Genomic DNA, 19,974 nt, shown 5'->3' with positions numbered 1-19,974 from the left:
AGCTCTCAGTGAAAACGACCCAGAAAATAACCCAACGGTTGGGTAACATAGAACTACCCAAAAACTACCCAAGACTGAGAAAATAACCCAAAAACTTTACCCAAATGGCTCAACCCAGCACTTGGGTAGAAAAAATAACCCATGATTTTTTAGTGTGTATATGTATGTGTGTGTGTGTGTTTGTGTGTGTGTGTGTGTGTGATTTCTGTCCCCCTCACTTCTGAAAAGATGGCTACGCCCCTGCTGCTAGAACTCCTGACACTTGGGAGTGCCATTATGGAGATGTTTCATTGTGAGTCAGAGAATCTGTCAGCAGTGGGATTTGTTTAAAATATTTTCAATTTTAAATCCTTTTGACAGGTGGAAGAAGGAGAGACTACTGTCGATGTACTGTTACCTGCCAGTCTAACCACTTTAAATTTCCTATTATCCATGAGTCTGGGTCACCAAGTACAAACATTCAGGACCTCTGAGGTCATTTAAAACTAACATTAAGAACAAACTGTGCTGTTCTTCAGGACAACTTTATGTCCTGTGTCCATCAGAATAATGACACACTAAAAGTTAGCACTTAAGATGATGGAACACTATCTTGAATATTGGCTGTTTATTAGTACTGATATTATTGGGTCGAAAATGATCAAAGACTTGTGCTTTCCTGTCCCAAAGCTAAAGTATCTTCAGTAGCAAAAGGGCCATTTGAAATTTGTGAAGGCACAGAGGTGCTGATTGTGATCAAGGCCTGTAGGCCAACGTGTGTATACATTGTGGGTCTGCTGATTTACACACCTTTTTAAATCAATTTCAGAGATGTGTCCAGAATTGTCCAAGATATCAGGATATTAGAAACCTGAAATAAGACATCTTAAATTGATTTTGCATTAACATTCCAGTCTTCTGAGTTACTTCACAAATTGACCTTATCTGTAGAGTTGCTGATTGCAATAGTCATCAGAATGGTGGGAAATGGATTACATTTGGTCTTTAAGTAATTTTTTTTTTCAACTCAACTGTGACTCTTTTGGTCAGAATGGAAAGACACTGATTCATAGAATGATCCTGAAACCCACCTCAAGAAAAAGTTATTATATTTTCCATTTATAAACCATACAACATGTGAGAAAAAAAATGCATTAAATTATGCACTGAGTAATCTTTGAAACACAGTATAAATAAATATGTAGCAGTAATGGCCATTCACAAATCACTTCTTTACTCAGCTAAAATATAAAATAATGTTCCCTTTCGAAAGGGAACTCCAAACTGCGTCCTCTGGAGGGTGCTAGGGGGAATGCTTTCAGCATGACCAGTGTGTGAAGCATGAATGATAAAATGTCAGTGAACTTGACATTGGCAGGCGGAAGCCTATGACGTAAGCAAATGAGCGACTGTGAGCATAAAAGGGCAACTGTAGAATATGTCATCCTCTTTTTTTGTCTTCAAGCCTTGTGTATGAAGCACATATGCGTTTGACTCACATAAGAGAAGAATGCGCTCACTGTTGCATTCGCAGAACTACTAGAGCAGAGGTCTGTACTCTAGTTTTTTGCCAGCAGTTGCACAAGCGTGTTCACCTCTCAGGGGAGTTGAACAAGCTTAATGTGATGCATTCACGGCGGTTTCTGTTCTTGCTTGGTTCTTGAGGGAACTAAGTGTTTGAACAGAGTGTGTATGGCTCTCGGAGGAGAGATAGCCATGCTGTGAGATGTGATTGCATTGAGAATGCCTGGTTCTCTGTGAGAATTTAGCACCTCTCAGCTGAATTTCGGGTCTCGCGGCTGCCGAGGCAGTTAATCAGGCCAATCACAGGGATTGTAGGTGGGGCATGGAAGGAATCTGATGAAGAATGCTTTTCCTTCCAGAATCCCTTTTAGTTTACCTTCTTTCTTTTTTTTTTTTTTTTTTTTTTTTTTTTTTTTTTTTTTACAGAATAGGAACTGTATATAATGTGGGATATCTACATTATTGGTGAAGGAGGCTCCTGACGGTGTAGCAAGTTTTTTGATTTGTAAGGCTCTGCTTTGCATCTGCTATGCTGAGCACAGTTTTTTTCAGGTTGTGATGCTCTTTGTGAGCCTCCCTTATCAGCTGTTCTTGAGCCTGGTAGCTCCCCTTCTGTTGTTGATATGCTGAGATCACATTTCCTAGTGCTCTCTCAACAGAGCTCTGTGGCTGCTAGGTTGTTAGGCTCTTGTGGGCCTCCTTGAGGTGTCGCTCTTCAGGTCAAGCTTTCGAGTACTCAAAGTCAAAGTCAAAGTCACCTTTATTTATATAGCGCTTTAAACAAAATACATTGCATCAAAGCAACTGAACAACATTCATTAGGAAAACAGTGTCAATAATGCAAAATGAAAGTTAAAGGCAGTTCATCTCTGTTTAGAGACATGCCAATTACGACACCTAGGAGCATGGTTAGTACTCCTAGCATAGTACTCTAGCTTCGGAGTCGTTATGCAGTGTACTCCGTTCCCTAGAGCTCCGCTTAGATATTACTATTAATATGTAGGCTCTATTGTGATGCTCTATTGTGAGCCTCACTAACTGTGTCTAGTGTTGAGTGTAGTCAGATCTCCTCTCGTTTTAGAGAGTTGTTTGGCTGAGACCTCCACTCTTAAGAGCTCCTCAACTAGGGTTGTGTGTTGTTAGGCGTCCTCTCGTTTAAGAGAGTTATCCTTGCTGTTAACTGTCTAACCTCCTCTTGCTCTAGAAAGTCATCATGCTGAGGCCTCCACTTCAGAGCTCTGTCATTGGCAGTGATATGAATTTGTAGGCTCTTTCCTTGAGCCTTGCTAACTGCCTCTGGCGCTGAGTGTAGCCAGGTGTCCTCTTGCTTTTGGGAGTAGTTATACTGAGACCTTGATTCTTAAGAGCTCTCCTACCAGGGTTGATTATATGTAGGTTTCCTTTCATTTTAGAGAGTCATCCTGCTAGAGCCTCCACTCCCCAGTGCTCAGCTTAGGCAGTCCCCCCAAACTCACACACATTACAACAGAGTCTTACACAATGATGAGAAATTCAAAACAGGTCAGGTCGTGGCCTAATGGTTAGAGAGTCTGACTTGCAATCTGAGGGTTGTGAGTTCGAGTCTTGGGCCGGCAGGAATTAGGTGGGGGGAGTGCATGTACAGTGCTCTCTCCACCTTCAATACCACGACTGAGTTGCCCTTGATCATGGCGGTGGAGTACACCTCGTTGGCTGATGGCTGCACACATATTGATGTTCCCTCCTCGTTGGGCAGGGACATTCACAAGTGAAACTTGTATGTTATATTCATTTATTACACACAGACTGATATATGTAAAAAAATTTTTTTTTTTTTTTTTTAATTTTGATGACTAAAATTGACAACTAAGGAAAAAATCCCAAATTCAGTATCTCAGATAATTTGAATATTTTGAAAAGGTTCAATACCGAAGACACCCAGTGCCACACTCTAATCATCTAATTAACTCGAAACACCTGCAAAGGCCTTTAAATGGTCTCTCAGTCTAGTTCTGTAGGCTACACAATCATGGAGAAGACTGCTGACACTTTGCACAAGGAGGGCAAGACACAAAAGTTCATTGCAAAAGAGGGTGGCTGTTCAAAAAGCTCTGTGTCCAAGCACATTATTAGAGAGGCGAAGGGTAGGAAAAGATGTGGTAGAAAAAAAGTGTACAAGCAATAGGGATAACCACACCCTGGAGAGGACTGTGAAACAAAACCCATTAAAAATGTGGGGGAAATTCACAAAAAGTGGACTGCAGCTGGAGTCAGTGCTTCAAGAACCACTACGCACAAACGTATGCAAGACATGGATTTCAGCTGTCGCATTCCTTGTGTCAAGCCACTCTTAAACAACAGACAGCCTCAGAAGCATCTAAAGACAAAAATGACTGGACTGCTGCGGAGTGGTCCAAAGTTATGTTCTCTGATGAAAGTAAATTTTGCATTTTCTTTTAAAATCAGGGTCCCAGAGTCTGGAGGAAGAAAGGAGAGACACACAATCCACGTTGCTTGAGGTCCAGTGTAAAGTTTCTACAGTCAGTGATGGTTTGGGGTGCCATGTCATCTACTGGTGTTGGTCTACTTTGTTTTCTGATGTCCAAGGTCAACGCAGCCGTATTCCAGGAAGTTTTAGAGCACTTCATGCTTCCTGCTGCTGACCAACTTTATGGAGATGCAGATTTCATTTTCCAACAGGACTTGGCACCTGCACACAATGCCAAAGCTACCAGTACCTCGATTAAGCATCATGGTATCCCTGTTCTTAATTGGCCAGCAAATTCGCCTGACCTTTACCCCATATATAATCTATGGGGAATTGTGAAGAGGAAGATGTGATATGCCAGACCCAACAATGCAGAAGAGCTGAAGGCCACTATCAGAGCAACCTGGGCTCTCATAACACCCGAGCAGTGCCACAGACTGATCGACTCCATGCCATGCCGCATTGCTGCAGTAATTAAGGTAAATGGAGCCCCAACTAAGTTTTGAGTGCTGTACATGCTCATCAGTAATGCGTGGGTCAATGAATTAATAACCCTCACCCGACCAACGTTTTCAACTAACCCGCCAGCACCTATGAACGCAAAAGAATTAAAAGAAAATATTTTACCCGACCCGGATTTTTTAAAAGTAGTAAATGCTCATCATAGCGTCATTGGGCCATACCCTGGTAGCACACATACATCTCAGAGACGTCTATTTGACGTGTGCATTTACATCTGCAAAGACGTATTTTTCAGAGTGTTTGCTCATCTGCAATACTTCTAGGACATTTCCTTATAGATGTCAAATAGATGTCTATTAGATGTTTATAAGATGTTTGTGATTGGGAACGTATGCAAAACTGACATCCAAAAATTTCTTAATATATTCTAATTTTGTCAAGAATTATTATAATGTCAATAAGCTCTAGTCTGGCTATGTCTATTTTGATGTTTCTGTTCAGCAGACAGTGAGGTTCGGGTTTGTTCCGATCAGAGCTCGTGAGCGGAGAGTGCATTTCTCCATATATTCGCTCGCTCATTCAGTGGGGTCTCGCTCAACCCAGAGTGGCCTGCTAGTTCGAAAATATGCAAGGAGACATTTAATTGTTTAGTAATAAACTGGTGTTTTCTGTGTCACTGCAAAGATGAAGTTGACGATGAGGACTCGCCGTGAACGCCAGAGAGAAATGCACATTTCATATGGATTACATAATCAGAGAGTAGCCTATTTATTTGGGGTTTTAATATTTTCGTTTAAAAGTAGACAATTCAAGCTTTCTGTAATGTATAGCCTATATTTCTCAAATCTGTGAGGCACAAGCAGAGTTTCGGTGCCCTCCAATTCACATGCAATGCAAGTGATCGTGCCTGCGCCTTATTAAATTGTCTGCTATATATTTGCTTCTTATTTATAAAATACGAGCAATTGATTGATAAAACATTGATCAAAATTAAGAAACAATTTATACAAAACGAAAATCTTTTAAAAAGAGTTTTCTATAAAACAAAACTCGGGGTTTTGTTTCCAGAAGATAGACTTTATTTCAGAGAGAAACAAAGCCAAGATATTCTCTGTGAGAAGATCTCCCGAATGCTCAGTGGCATCCCATTATATACTCTATACAGGGCGTTCCAAATAGTCAGACTTTTCCTTATGCTTAAAATTTTAATACCTCCCTAGAGACTTGCTATGGTAAAGAAAAGAGGCCCATTGCATGTTTTTCCAGATTGTTTCCTATCTGTGGTGGTCAGGATGTTTTTTGCAGACATAGGCACATTCCTTTCACACAAAGGCTATATGATTATAATGGAATAAGACACATATGCATATATGTGACTAGTTTCATCTTGATTATACTTGATTGAGTAAAATCTTATTAATAAAAATCTTCCACATTATTCAGCCAATAAAGTGTAGGCCTATGTATTTCAAAATTGTGTCTAGTACTATATTAATTACAAAGGTTTAATTGGCATCTTTATTTCAAACGACCCAACTGACTGCTACCCGAATATCATTAAAAATATTTTTGGATGACTCATAACCACGGACAACCCGCTCATTTTGGATCAACCTGTGCATCACTGATGCTAATAATTTTCATGTTCATACTTTTCAGTTGGCCAAGATTTCTAAAAATCCTTTCTTTGTATTGGTCTAAGTAATATTCAAATTTTCTGAGATACTGAATTTGGGATTTTCCTTAGTTGTCAGTTAAAATCATCAAAATTAAAAGAAATAAACATTTGAAATATATCAATCTGTGTGTAATGAATGAATATAATTTAATCACTTTTTGAATGGAATTAGTGAAATAAATCAACTTTTTGATGATATTCTAATTATATCACCAGCACCTGTATGTTCCTCCTCCTACTTCTTTTGGTCAGGTTAAACCCAGCCTCAACAACAAAGATAATCTCATGGGGAGCAGACCGGCCTTCCATCTCAAAGATTCTCTGCAAAACACATTAAACACAGTAGAGTATGATTATCCAGAAACACAGTGTACAAATGGCAGACCACCACATACTTATTTGTAGCTTACAGTTGTATTGTGACAATACACAATACTTCATACAGTTAACAGTACAAACTCAAACCTTTACATATGCCAGACATTGGTATTTGATTCTGTCAGAATTTCTTTTAAAAGGCACACAGTATGCCTGTTTAATCTCAAACCTGTGCTTAAGGATGCATTCAGTTATGGAGAGGGTGATGGCATTTATCCCTCTTAATTGGGGATTTTTGTCTTTAATCCCTCTCCTTGAATCTCTTGCAGGTGTATTACATTGTTAGCAATGACCATGTTTACCAGCTCTCTTCCAGGTAGTAGTCTCTGTGTCCTACAAAAACTTAAGTACTGATTCATATAACTGTCAGGATATAAACGAGAGGCAGAGGCAAGTGAATCCAAATACAGAATCACAAGTGCCTGGTGGGTATTCAGTGACTTCTGGTGCGGGTTCGGTGCAGATAACTCAGTGCAGGGCTGAATGCAGGTGAGAACGTCTACTGGAGATATGTCAATGCCAAACTGTCACAGTTTGTTAATACTTGTCTCCTTTTCTTTCAGATGCGGATGCAACCAAGCAAGCTCGAAGGTAAACACTGGAAGTTCAGATGAGCACTGGATCACAGGTAACAGTGGGTTAAGCAGGAGTCCTGGAAGCAGTAGGACAACAACACACAGGTTAGTGTTTCAAAGGTGAGTATACGTTACGTCTCGAATCTTTTGGTGCATCAGCAGGACAGGAGACAACAGAATAAGGTCTGTTCCTTTTGGAGGTTTGACGCTTTACTGTGGCTGTGGTGAGTGTTTTATGGTGAACTGTGATGAGGTTGCTAATGGTGAGCAGGTGCAGGTGCAACCTGGTCTCACAGATTTCCGTGAAATGTCCACGGGCCCTTAACTCAAAATCCATGAAGCCATCACGGAATTGCCCCAAATTCCGTGATGCGGCCACGGATATAACTCCAACGCAAGTCAATGACACTGACCTTCCGTGGTCCACACACGGATACCCGTTTCAATGACGGAGTACAGAACTCGCTCAACGGACGTGCTTTCTCATTTGGAAATGCAACATTTGAAGTATTTGTTTCTTTTCCAACATAAAATGCCATAATGACGTTAACCTGACAGTTATTGTAGTTATTGCATTGTCCTGTCATCATAAACATTCAGTTTTTTTTCAGTTAGCCTAACCAAAGTCCCGTGATGGCACCACGGACCTCAACAACCTGACCTCACTCACTGGATGTTGTAATGTTGCTGGCTTGTTTAGGAACTTATAAGCTTTTCGTCGACTCTGTTGCAATGGCATGTAATTAACTTGACATTTTTTCTCGTCCTGTCATCATAAAATCCAGTTTGATGGCGTTTTACACACATTTTGGCTATAGTCAGAACTAAAATCTGTGATACGAGCACGGAGTGAGTCTGTGCTGAGATCACGGATAACTCTAACGCAAGTCAATGGCACTCATCTTCCGTGGTCCACACACAGATACCCGTTTCAATGACAGAGAACAGATCTCACTCAATGAACATGCTTTCTCATTTGGAAACACAGCATTTTAAGTATTTATTTATTTTCCGACACCAAATATCATAAATACGTTAACCTCTCTGTTATTGTAGCTATTGCATATTCCTGTCATCATAAAAATTCAATTTGTTTCAGTTAGCCTAACCAAAGTCCCGTGATGGCACCACGGACCTCAACAACCTGACCTCACTCACTGGATGTTGTAATGTTGCTGGCTTGATTAGAAACTTTATGTCGACTGTGTTGCAATGGCATGTAATTAACTTGACATTTTGTCTTGTCCTGTCATCATAGAATCCAGTTTGATGGCGTTTTAAACACATATTGATCGCTTGGCTATAGTCAGAACTAAAATCTGGGTTGTGCATGGTTCGGGATTTGTTCACGTAATTTAATCTATTTATTCATGGCAGGGACACGTTTATTTCTTTATTTACGTGATTGCAGCACATTTTTTAAACTAATGCATTTCAATTGGATGCATCTTTCGTGCATCAGCATGATACTTTCTGATTAATTAATTTTTTTTTTTTTCACAAGACAACAGAAGAAACTCACTGAAACTTAAAAAAAAAAATCGGAGCTTAACTTACTGTGACAAAACTGAGCAACTTACTGTATTGCTGGTAACAAAAAAACATATTAAAACTTTTTTTGCTGTAAAATGCGCAATGGTTCTTTTTTTACTTGTTTTATTGATTTTTATTTTTTTTATAGGCCTAGATTTTTTTTAAATTACAGAATTCAATATCAAGTCCTTGACACATAACTGTAACACATTTTTCACATTTAGAAACAACATAGTTTAAATAAAAATAACCAAAAATTAAATAAATAAACTAGCAGAGATAGGCCTACAGATATTTTTATTATTATTTTTTTTTACTTTAGACTCTAAAGTTAAAAGTCTTTATTAAGGTTATTGTAAAGGCTGCTTAAAAATGCGATAGCCATACTGTCGTTGATGAGCCGATGATCGCTGTCAGATTCTGTGATATGAATGTCCGCATTGGATTGTGGCTAATGGGTTTAGAATGAGCCCCGCTCGGCCCGTGTTCTGGCCTACTGTAATATTTCACCGGTAATAAGACTGAAATAATATAATTAAAATAAAGAAATGAATGAATACAATGATAACATCTAAATAAATGTTGATAGATGTAGCGTTATAGTTTTAAAAATATCAATAAACAGCAAATCAAAACGGCGTCGAAATAATAACCGAAAAAGACCTAAATAATAATAATACATAATTAATATACAGCTCCGCCACTCCCACCACGCGCATCACTCGCTGTGCGTCAACTCATTCACTCCCAAAGCGCCAAAAACTGAAGCACGGTCAAGCGCCTCTAGCGTCACTGACATGAGATGTTTATCGCTATGAAATCACGTTCAAGAAGTCTTATTCAGCACACATCGCGATACTTGCCATCAGTTTACAAGAGCCGCAGGTTGGGTGAGTAGTAGTAAAAATGCTCTTTTAATGCCTGTTATAAAATGTATTCTGTCTTCTTTATTAATAAGATGAGCGCCTTATGTTTACTCTCTGTATTATATTGGTCATCCGGGGCTGTCTTTGAGTTTCATTGTGTTTAACTAAATGAACACAGCTGCTAACTGGGGTAATTAAACTCTATCTGTCACGTGACGTGCCATAGACCTAGGATTCGTTTTATATTCATTTCAGGTTCAAAGATGGAAGTTGTATTTGTAGTAAAATCATGGTAACCATGACACCTAGAATAGTAGGTAAAACCCAGTAAACAAGACATTTACCATGTTTTTTTTACCACAGTAACTGTAGTTTTACTATGGTATAGTAATAGCACAATATTCACCAAAATAACTATAGTTGTTCCACTGTAATGGTAGTTTTTTAATGTGCTTTCATATGAAATATTTAACAGTAATCACATTTACTGTACCATGCTTGTAATACCTTTTTAATGTAAATCAGAAAAAAAAGTTCATTCATATTAGTTTATAGCTTAAATTTTTTGCTCACAGACCACTATTAACATTCTGTATATAATTCTGTTTTATTTTCTTTCCCCCTGTATTTATTTTTTAGCTGAAAACATGTAAAGGAAGCAGTCACCCCAGTCGTGTTTGTGGAGAGGTATTCCTTCAGAAATGGAGAAGACAGAAAGCTGCAGAGGCAGGTTGGTCTGTGATAGTTTGTCCCTTTTATCAAACATTCCTGCTGTTATCATTTGCACAGCATTTGTTGTTTCTTAAACTGTTGTACGGTCCAAATACCCACACTTGCCATCTTTGCACATTTCCTTTATTTGGCCCAAGTGAGCATGAAGATCACAAGTGTGTGTCAATCTTAACATGACAAAGTTCGTTTCAACTTTGCATTTTAAAATAAACTTCTAAATGTCTTTTCAATAGTCCCTATTAAAGATGACAATTTAATTTGTGGTGCTTCTAATTAAATGATAAAAAGCAGTTGCAAATGATGTACAAAATAAATATACTTTTCTGTGCACCAAGAAAACGTGCAACACTTTGTTTTACTACTAAATTATTCTCAATATCTAATTATTATTATTAATATTTCACATACATTGGAAAGGTTTGCGTGACCTCTTGTGAGATCTCTGCAAAAAGTCTCACGATTAATTCCAAAACATGATGCATGTTGGGATACACTAAGTGAAAGTGAAAGTGACATTCAGCCAAGTATGGTGACCCATACTCAGAATTTGTGCTCTGCATTTAACCCATCCGAAATGCACACACACAGAGCAGTGAACACACACACACACTGTGAGCACACACCCGGAGCAGTGGGCAGCCATTTATGCTGCGGCGCCCGGGGAGCAGTTGGGGGTTCAATGCCTTGCTCAAGGGCACCTAAGTCGTGGTATTGAAGGTGGAGAGAGAACTGTACATGCACTCCCCCCACCCACAATTCCTGCCAGCCCGGGACTCGAACTCACAACCTTTCGATTGGGAGTCCAACTCTCTAACCGTTAGGCCACGACTTCCCTAAGCGTTGTATAGCGCTCCGGAGCAGTATTGGAGAGGTTTAGTGTGTGTTAAGGACGCTGCGCTTTGGCATTATTAAGACCGGGGACAGTCTTGTGCATGCACTGTCACGTACACAAGCTCTCAAGTGACTAAGACCTCAAGTGTGGGTATTTGGAAAGGGGAAAAGTCTTTAAAATGATCCCTAAATACAGTCGCACATCAAAGTCTTAATAATTCAGTAATTCAATTTAACACTTGTATGATATTGTACAAGCCCCTGGACAATCTCATCTGACACTATCACAATATTGGAAAATCAGTTGCCCCACAAAGTCAGAAAGTTTGTTCATTGGCTTCTCATTAAATTACTTCAAATAAGCCCCATCAGTTCATGTTCCCACTATACGTGATCTCCATGAGTAGAAATTGCTATTAATGACTTGCTTTTAATAATGGATGCATTTAACATTTAATTATACAGCATCTTTGCAGAGGATGTTTTCATGGTCTAAAAAATTATGTATAAGTAATGTATTAGTTAAAGTATATAGTAATGTATACTTTGTATGAAATTAAATAATATTTCCTTTCTTTCTGTCTTACAGGATTGTTTGCAGATAATGCTGTTCTTCTTTTTCAGGTCTACAATATTGAGCTCAACAGCTCTTTTAAGAGCCAACCCTCACACACCTTCCTTAAAACTAAAAGAGCTATTACTGTGTCTCAGCGAATCTTGCCATGAACAGCTTTTCCCAGGTACATTTGTTTAAAATATTTTTGAATCAACATTTACTCATCAAATCCTCTGGTCTGAATCTTACTTTAAATTAACTTAATTATATGTTTAATGAGCAATATTAATTGCACACAGAGTAAGTAGAGATTATCTTGTTTCACATAAGAGAAGGAAGACCAAGGAAATGATTTGCTCAGGATGAGTAATGAAGACGGCCATCTTGTGCTCAAGCAAACAGAAGTCCTCTGGTATGTGTGTGTTGAAGCAATGCTGTGTTATGTGTTACAGCACTTTATGATGATCTCTCACAGGACTGGTCATGTTAGCCGTGATTATTCTTTTCATTGTTTTTATATTTATTTTATTTTATTTGATACAGCTATTATAATTAAAACACATTTGTGAGAGAAGTCAGGAACTTTGGAGAAAGATTCTAGAGGAAGAAAACACATTTACTGCAACATTAGATTAATTTTAGAGTCTTTGAGAACTACACATGCTAATGGAGTCTCATGAGCAAGACCTTTGCCTCTGTAATTTTTTCTTAATTCTTGCATAATGAAATTGTTTATTGCAGTATTTTAACAATCTTACTTTGTACAGATGGTCTCATCAGCCAAATGAGGGGTTTTGACCAAGTGATGCTCTTGAAAGGACTGAAAGAAGAGGATGTGGTAAATTGTCTTCAGAGAAAAAGCTTCTCAAAAGGTCTCAAAACAGCTTGAAGAATGGTAAGTGTACAGTACTACAAGGGTCATAGTTGCTCACCCTACTAAGATCACACATAAGCTGAGCTCTCTGTCCATTAAACAACTTTATCTGGATTGTCTGTTTTACTTTGACCAGGTCTGGGATCTTAGGACTGAGAGATCCTCTGGCTGAGAAAAAGCTACACCACACCAGTGCTGGATATCAGCCACAAACTGTTTCCAGACACGAGAGAAGAAGATGGGGAGATGAAACCAGGTTAGATGTGATGATAAGGAATCATTCTTTTCTGGAACAGTATCACATGTCTTATATGTACCACATGATCTGTATCACAGTTGACTGGATGGGACTGTGTGACTTTTAAGGACATTTCATCACTCATATGTGTGAACTGATTAATATATGAGGTTAATGTATTTTTGATGATAAATAATTATTTTCCTTGAATCTTATTTGTCTTGATGCTACTTTATCATCTTTATAGTCTATGCTTCAATAAAATGAATATGGTGAATATTGTGTTCTAAAGATTCTTGGTAAACACATCATTTTACTAGGTAGGCTCATATGTGTTTATTTTAGACTTGGAAAAACTCAGCCTGATCTCACAATCAAAACGTACATATTTAGACGTAAATTAAAACTGTCCAATACGTATGTGCCTTTACGTATTTACAGTGTCATTTACGTATTATCTGGACGTAATTACAGGTTCGATACGTATCGAAATTTACATAAAAACAACCTCAAATACGTACAGATAGAACGTGTTCTCTGACCAGTCAGTTATCCATAGAAATTTGCTCATGAAGCTGCTTTTCAATGCGTATCGGATTAATTTTTTAAATATTTATGTATATTTTCCCTTTTTATATTTTTTTTTTGACAAATGTAAGATCCCTATAACTCACCCGAACCTAAACCTACCCATTTTATACAGAATGTTAAAAGAATAAAACATGATAAAACACAATTTTAGTAAAAATATAACATTAAAACGTTATTTTGAGCCACTAACGTTAATCTTACACCTACCCCTAAACCTACCCATAACCATTTCTTAAAACTACATAACGTTACTGTTATAAATAAACAAATAACAGACAAACAAACATAATGTTAATCATTTATTTTTTGCGAAAAAATATCAAAAGTGGTACCAAAAGTAGTTCAAATGATAATGAGTTCCAGTCGCAGTCCTCTCTGGAGGTAATAGTTTTTATAGGGTACAGAGCAGAATTTAATTTATTAATCCGTGAAATTATGAATCTGTCTTCTCTCCGTGGCGTGAAGGCGCACTGGCGCAGTAGCAGTACTGATTTCAAATGTCTATCAACTGAAACACGACATGTCACAATCTGTGACGAATTATGTGAGAACCAATGATAGTTCGATATTAATGCCGTAAACCATGTCGTAACGTTCCAGTGGCGCACTGGCGCTATTTTCAAATTCGAATCATAACGAGCGCGGGCTTTGACTGTGACGGGTGCTGTTGCTGAAAATGAAGATGAAGATCGATTGATATGGATATGTTCCTTGCAAACATCTGGATTCTAAAGATATGGAGTACAGCAAACAAATAAAATGGATGTGATTTGTAATTGTATACTGTGCTTTTGTGTATCTATGTGTTGCAGCATGCACAGAAATGTTATTTCCTATTAAGTAGATGAGTAAACTGCTTTCAATAAATTCCATAAAAACATTTATTGATATGACAATTAAATACAACAGATTTAAATCATTAAAGCCACTATTTTAATATTAATACATTGGAATTCATATAAATTCAAACTTTACGTTAGATTATTTACGTTTTTTTAGCTGCTAACACGTAAGTATTTGTACGTTTTAATGCTATAAATACGTCGTTGTTGTCGTACGTTTTTTTGTACGTTGTACGTTTTTATGTGCATGAAAACGTAAGTAAATGTACGTGTGGTAGAACCACATTTAACGTAAAAATACACACGTATTCTCATGAGATCACATTGAAAAACTACATATTATTAATTATCGGGATTATTTTTTACTTAAAACATAAAAATATTTGATCAGATTAATGACATCTGGGACATCAATACACCAGAAAGTCATTATTGTTTATATTTAGTAACAAATGCCAATTGTTTTGTGAAAGAAATGGAGTTACAAGTTTAATTATTTTGCATTACAAGATGGTGCCATGGGCTTTATTGCTACAAACACTTGTGGGATAACTGGACAGTGTTTTCTCTACTTCCTGTTGGCCTTCTGTAGCAAATTGTAGCTCCGTGTAGCTGTTTTTATTTTATTTTTTTCTCTAGAATCTTTATCTTACTATCACTCTCTGTTTTTTAAAGTGGTAAAATATAACTTAATTCACACCATATTTCTGATATTATCGATCAATCTTATCAGATTAACTTTGATCGTTCACTTTTATTTTATATCCATGAGTGTAGTACACCTGCAAAGCGTTAGCACTCGTTAGCTTGTCATTAGCGTTTTCATTCTAACCTATCGCTGTTTTCTTTTCTCCTCTCCCTCGCTCCAGTTTTTCACAAGTTCATCAAACAACCGCAGTAAGAATATTTCATCAAGCACGGTGAGTAATGGCTTCTCCCGTCATTGTTACTTGCACCTCTTGCCACATGAACAGTTTATCTATCTCTGTCGCTGATGAGGGATTCACATGTGATAAATGCAGGGAAATAGTTAGGCTGACAGAGAAGATTTCAGAATTAGAGACATGCATCCAAACTTTAATTGAGAACAGTAAGAATGTTAGGGCTCTAGATACGGCTTTGGATTCGTCTAGCTCAGGGATTCCTGTACATTGTTCGGTTCCGGAAACAGAGCCCCAGCAGCAGGGCAACTGGGTGACGGTGACGGCCCCTACCTGCTTACCGTGGTGATGAGATGCATAGCAGATTGTCATCACTCAATGGCTGGATGTCTAAGTGGTGCCCACAGAATAACATAGGTTTCATAGACAATTGGACGAGCTTTTGGGGCAGACCTGACCTGTTTAAAAGAGATGGTCTTCATCCCTCCTGGGGTGGCGCCACTCTTCTCTCTAGAAATATGGCAAATAGTCTTAGTGTTTATACTTGACTAACTGGGGCCCAGGTCAGGAAGCAGACAGACTGGCTAAACCGACCGTCTGCTAGCTGCCTCCCGTCACAGAGGTCAGTTAATTCTCAGCACATAGAGACTCTTTCACCTAGATATCACACTATAGAGACTGTGTCTGTTCCCCGAACTAGAAAATACAAAAAACGTCCAAACCAAGTTAAGATTAATAATTTAATTGAGGTTCAACAAATAAAAAACAGAAGCAATATGGATAAACAAATGATAAAGCTTGGCTTATTGAATATCAGATCCCTTTCTACGAAAACACTTTTTGTAAATAATATGATCACTGATCATAATATAGATGTACTCTGTTTGACAGAAACCTGGCTAAAACCTGATGATTACATTAGTTTAAATGAGTCCACCCCCCAAGATTACTGTTATAAACATGAGCCACGTCTAAAAGGCAAAGGTGGAGGTGTTGCTTCAATTTATAACAACGTTTTCAGGATTTCTCAGAGGGCAGGCTACAAGTATAACTCGTTTGAAGTAATGGTACTTCATATAACATTATCCAAAGAAACAAATGTTAATGATAAATCCCCTGTTATGTTTGTACTGGCTACTGTATACAGGCCACCAGGGCACCATACAGACTTTATTAAAGAGTTTGGTGATTTTACATCCGAGTTAGTTCTGGCTGCAGATAAAGTTTTAATAGTTGGTGATTTTAATATCCATGTTGATAATGAAAACGATGCATTGGGATCAGCATTTATAGACATTCTGAACTCTATTGGTGTTAGACAACACGTTTCAGGACCTACTCATTGTCGAAATCATACTCTAGATTTAATACTGTCACATGGAATTGATGTTGATGGTGTTGAAATTATTCAGCCAAATGATGATATCTCAGATCATTATTTAGTTCTGTGCAAAATTCATATAGCCAAAATTGTAAATTCTACTTCTTGTTACAAGTATGGAAGAACCATCACTTCTAACACAAAAGACTGCTTTTTAAGTTATCTTCCTGATGTAACCAAATTCCTTAGCATATCCAAAACCTCAGAACAACTTGATGATGTAACAGAAACTATGGACTCTCTCTTTTCTAGCACTTTAAATAAAGTTGCTCCTTTACGCTTAAGGAAGGTTAAGGAAAACAGTTTGACACCATGGTATAATGAGCATACTCGCACCCTAAAGAGAGCAGCCCGAAAAATGATCATCTTATCATCTGCTCGTGGGTGTATCTCTCTATTAGTTTTATTGGATCTTAGTGCTGCGTTTGACACAATTGACCACAACATTCTTTTGCATAGACTTGAACACTTTGTTGGCATCAGTGGAAGTGCATTAGCATGGTTTAAATCGTACTTATATGACCGCCATCAGTTCGTAGCAGTGAATGAAGATGTATCCTATCGATCAGAAGTGCAGTATGGAGTACCTCAAGGCTCAGTACTAGGGCCGCTACTCTTCACGCTTTATATGTTACCCTTGGGAGATATCATCAGGAAACATGGTGTTAGCTTTCACTGTTATGCTGATGATACTCAGCTCTATATTTCTTCGCAGCCCGGTGAAACACACCAATTTGAAAAACTAATGGATTGCATAGTCGATATAAAAAACTGGATGATGAGTAATTTCTTACTGCTAAATTCTGAAAAAACAGAGGTGTTAATTATAGGACCTAAAAACTCTGCTTGTAATAACCTAGAACACTGTCTAAGACTTGATGGTTGCTCTGTCAATTCTTCGTCATCAGTTAGGAACCTAGGTGTGCTATTTGATCGCAATCTTTCCTTAGAAAGCCACGTTTCTAGCATTTGTAAAACTGCATTTTTCCATCTCAAAAATATATCTAAATTACGGCCTATGCTCTCAATGTCAAATGCAGAAATGTTAATCCATGCATTTATGACCTCAAGGTTAGATTATTGTAATGCTTTATTGGGTGTTTGTTCTGCACGCTTAGTAAACAAACTACAGCTAGTCCAAAATGCAGCAGCAAGAGTTCTTACTAGAACCAGGAAGTATGACCATATTAGCCCGGTCCTGTCAACACTGCACTGGCTCCCTATCAAGCATCGCATAGATTTTAAAATATTGCTTATTACTTATAAAGCCCTGAATGGTTTAGCACCTCAGTATTTGAATGAGCTCCTTTTACATTATAATCCTCTACGTCCGCTACGTTCTCAAAACTCAGTCAATTTGATAATACCTAGAATATCAAAATCAACTGCAGGCGGCAGATCCTTTTCCTATTTGGCGCCCAAACTCTGGAATAACCTACCTAACATTGTTCGGGAGGCAGACACACTCTTGCAGTTTAAATCTAGATTAAAGACCCATCTCTTTAACCTGGCATACACATAACATACTAATATGCTTTTATTATCCAAATCCGTTAAAGGATTTTTAGGCTGCATTAATTAGGTAAACCGGAACCGGAAACACTTCCCATAACACCCTATGTACTTGCTACATCATTAGAAGAATGGCATCTACGCTAATATTTGTCTGTTTCTCTCTTGTTCCGAGGTCACCGTGGCCACCAGATCCAGTCTCTGTCCAGATCAGAGGGTCACTGCAGTCACCCGGATCCAGTACGTATCCAGACCAGATGGTGGATTAGCACCTAGAAAGGACCTCTACATCCCTGAAAGACAGCGGAGACCAGGACAACTAGAGCCCCAGATACAGATCCCCTGTAAAGACCTTGTCTCAGAGGAGCACCAGGACAAGACCACAGGAAACAGATGATTCTTCTGCACAATCTGACTTTGCTGCAGCCTGGAATTGAACTAACGGTTTCGTCTGGTCAGAGGAGAACTGGCCCCCCAACTGAGCCTGGTTTCTCCCAAGGTTTTTTTCTCCATTCTGTCACCGATGGAGTTTCGGTTCCTTGCCGCTGTTGCCTCTGGCTTGCTTAGTTGGGGACACTTCATCTACAGCGATATCGTTGACTTGATTGCAAATAAATGCACAGACACTATTTAACTGAACAGAGATGACATAACTGAATCCAATGATGAACTGCCTTTAACTATCATTTTTGCATTATTGACACTGTTTTCCTAATGAATGTTGTTCAGTTGCTTTGACGCAATGTATTTTGTTTAAAGTGCTATATAAATAAAGGTGACATAACTGAGAATGTAACAGGAATGATCAATGTGGATCTTGCACTGCATTCAAACCAAGAGCATGCACATTACTGATGTCCAGCACCCGAGGAGCAAGATACGGGGGTGAGGAGGACATTGTACATTGATTTTGCTAATTAGATAATGGCATGTTTTGCAGGTTCATCCATTATATTTATTGCTGTTTACTTCAAAAATCAAATAAATAATCTATTATTTTTATTATTAAATCATTTCTTTATAATTTTTCCATGTTTCATCAGATGGCCTCACAATGTCCTGTCAAAAGCTATCCTTGTCATGATGTAAAAATAGAAAAGGTTGGTCTGTGAAAACTGTCAGATATAAATGTGACTCAACTCAGTTTGTTGTCCATGATGAGGAGAATACATACATGTAGGTTTTACTGCCCTTCTACCCCCAGGGGCCCAGTAGCACCCCCTGGAAGATCCAAAAACTGTACATTTCAAATGGCTGTAAATCAGAGTCCAATTAATGTATCAAAGCGAAAATCAGCAGGATTACTACTTATGCTATGCTGATAAAATAATGTTGGGCACAGTTTTCAGAAATAAATGGAAAGGTGGCATAAAGGCATTTTAAATGTTGCTCACTCTAAAATACTAAATTTCATCATGCCTCTCAAATATATCATAGTGGTTTACACAGTGAACATATTTATATGTCCAGTTTACCATTACATATATTATTTATTTCATTTCGTTAACAAAACGTTTTAAACTACATTACCCATAAGCCTCCGTTGTTCTATCTATGGAAAGGGAAAACTAGGCACTGTTTTTTGTAGTTCATTGAAGTTATTCTTAGGGTTAGGGTTAGCATCTCACTAAAAAGGTGATTAGGTTAATATGGGTTAAATGATAGTCCAACCACAGACAGTCCTGCAGTGACAAGGGACATTCACAGCCAATGACATCAAAGGTGAGCAGTGTCATCACACTTCCTTAACCATTTATGGTCATTCATGAGTGCTGTCTTCCGTTTTTCGGCTAAAGGGATAGATTGGTTAACAATAAATTAAATTTGCCACCTATTAGATACCACCTTCTTCCAACAATAATGCAAATACAGAAATTATCATACATTTTTTCCTGACCAAAGACAAGTGCATTTAATAATAAAAAGTAAAGAGTGAAATTATTAAGTTCACATTCACATTTGTTTCTGCGATTTGCCTTGCTTTACCAGTTGATCTCTAGGAATAAAAACTGAAATAAAGCATAATGAACATAATTTTGTAAGAATTTTCCAGTATTTATTGATATGTCAAACT

The 19,974-nt window shown here is 38.0% G+C and overlaps 1 long non-coding RNA gene across 1 annotated transcript; it reads left to right on the top strand.

Moving 5' to 3' along the window:
- The first annotated feature begins 11,901 nt into the window (after positions 1-11,901).
- Positions 11,902-12,730, top strand: LOC132121012 (uncharacterized). Its single transcript, XR_009426199.1, has 3 exons — positions 11,902-11,993; positions 12,349-12,476; positions 12,592-12,730. It is a non-coding gene; the product is annotated as an uncharacterized LOC132121012 (long non-coding RNA).
- Positions 12,731-19,974: the final 7,244 nt, after the last annotated feature.

Source organism: Carassius carassius, chromosome 39 (genome assembly GCF_963082965.1).
Source record: "Carassius carassius chromosome 39, fCarCar2.1, whole genome shotgun sequence".
NCBI classification, from domain to species: Eukaryota; Metazoa; Chordata; class Actinopteri; order Cypriniformes; family Cyprinidae; genus Carassius; species Carassius carassius.
This window is presented reverse-complemented; position numbering and strand designations above follow the sequence as displayed.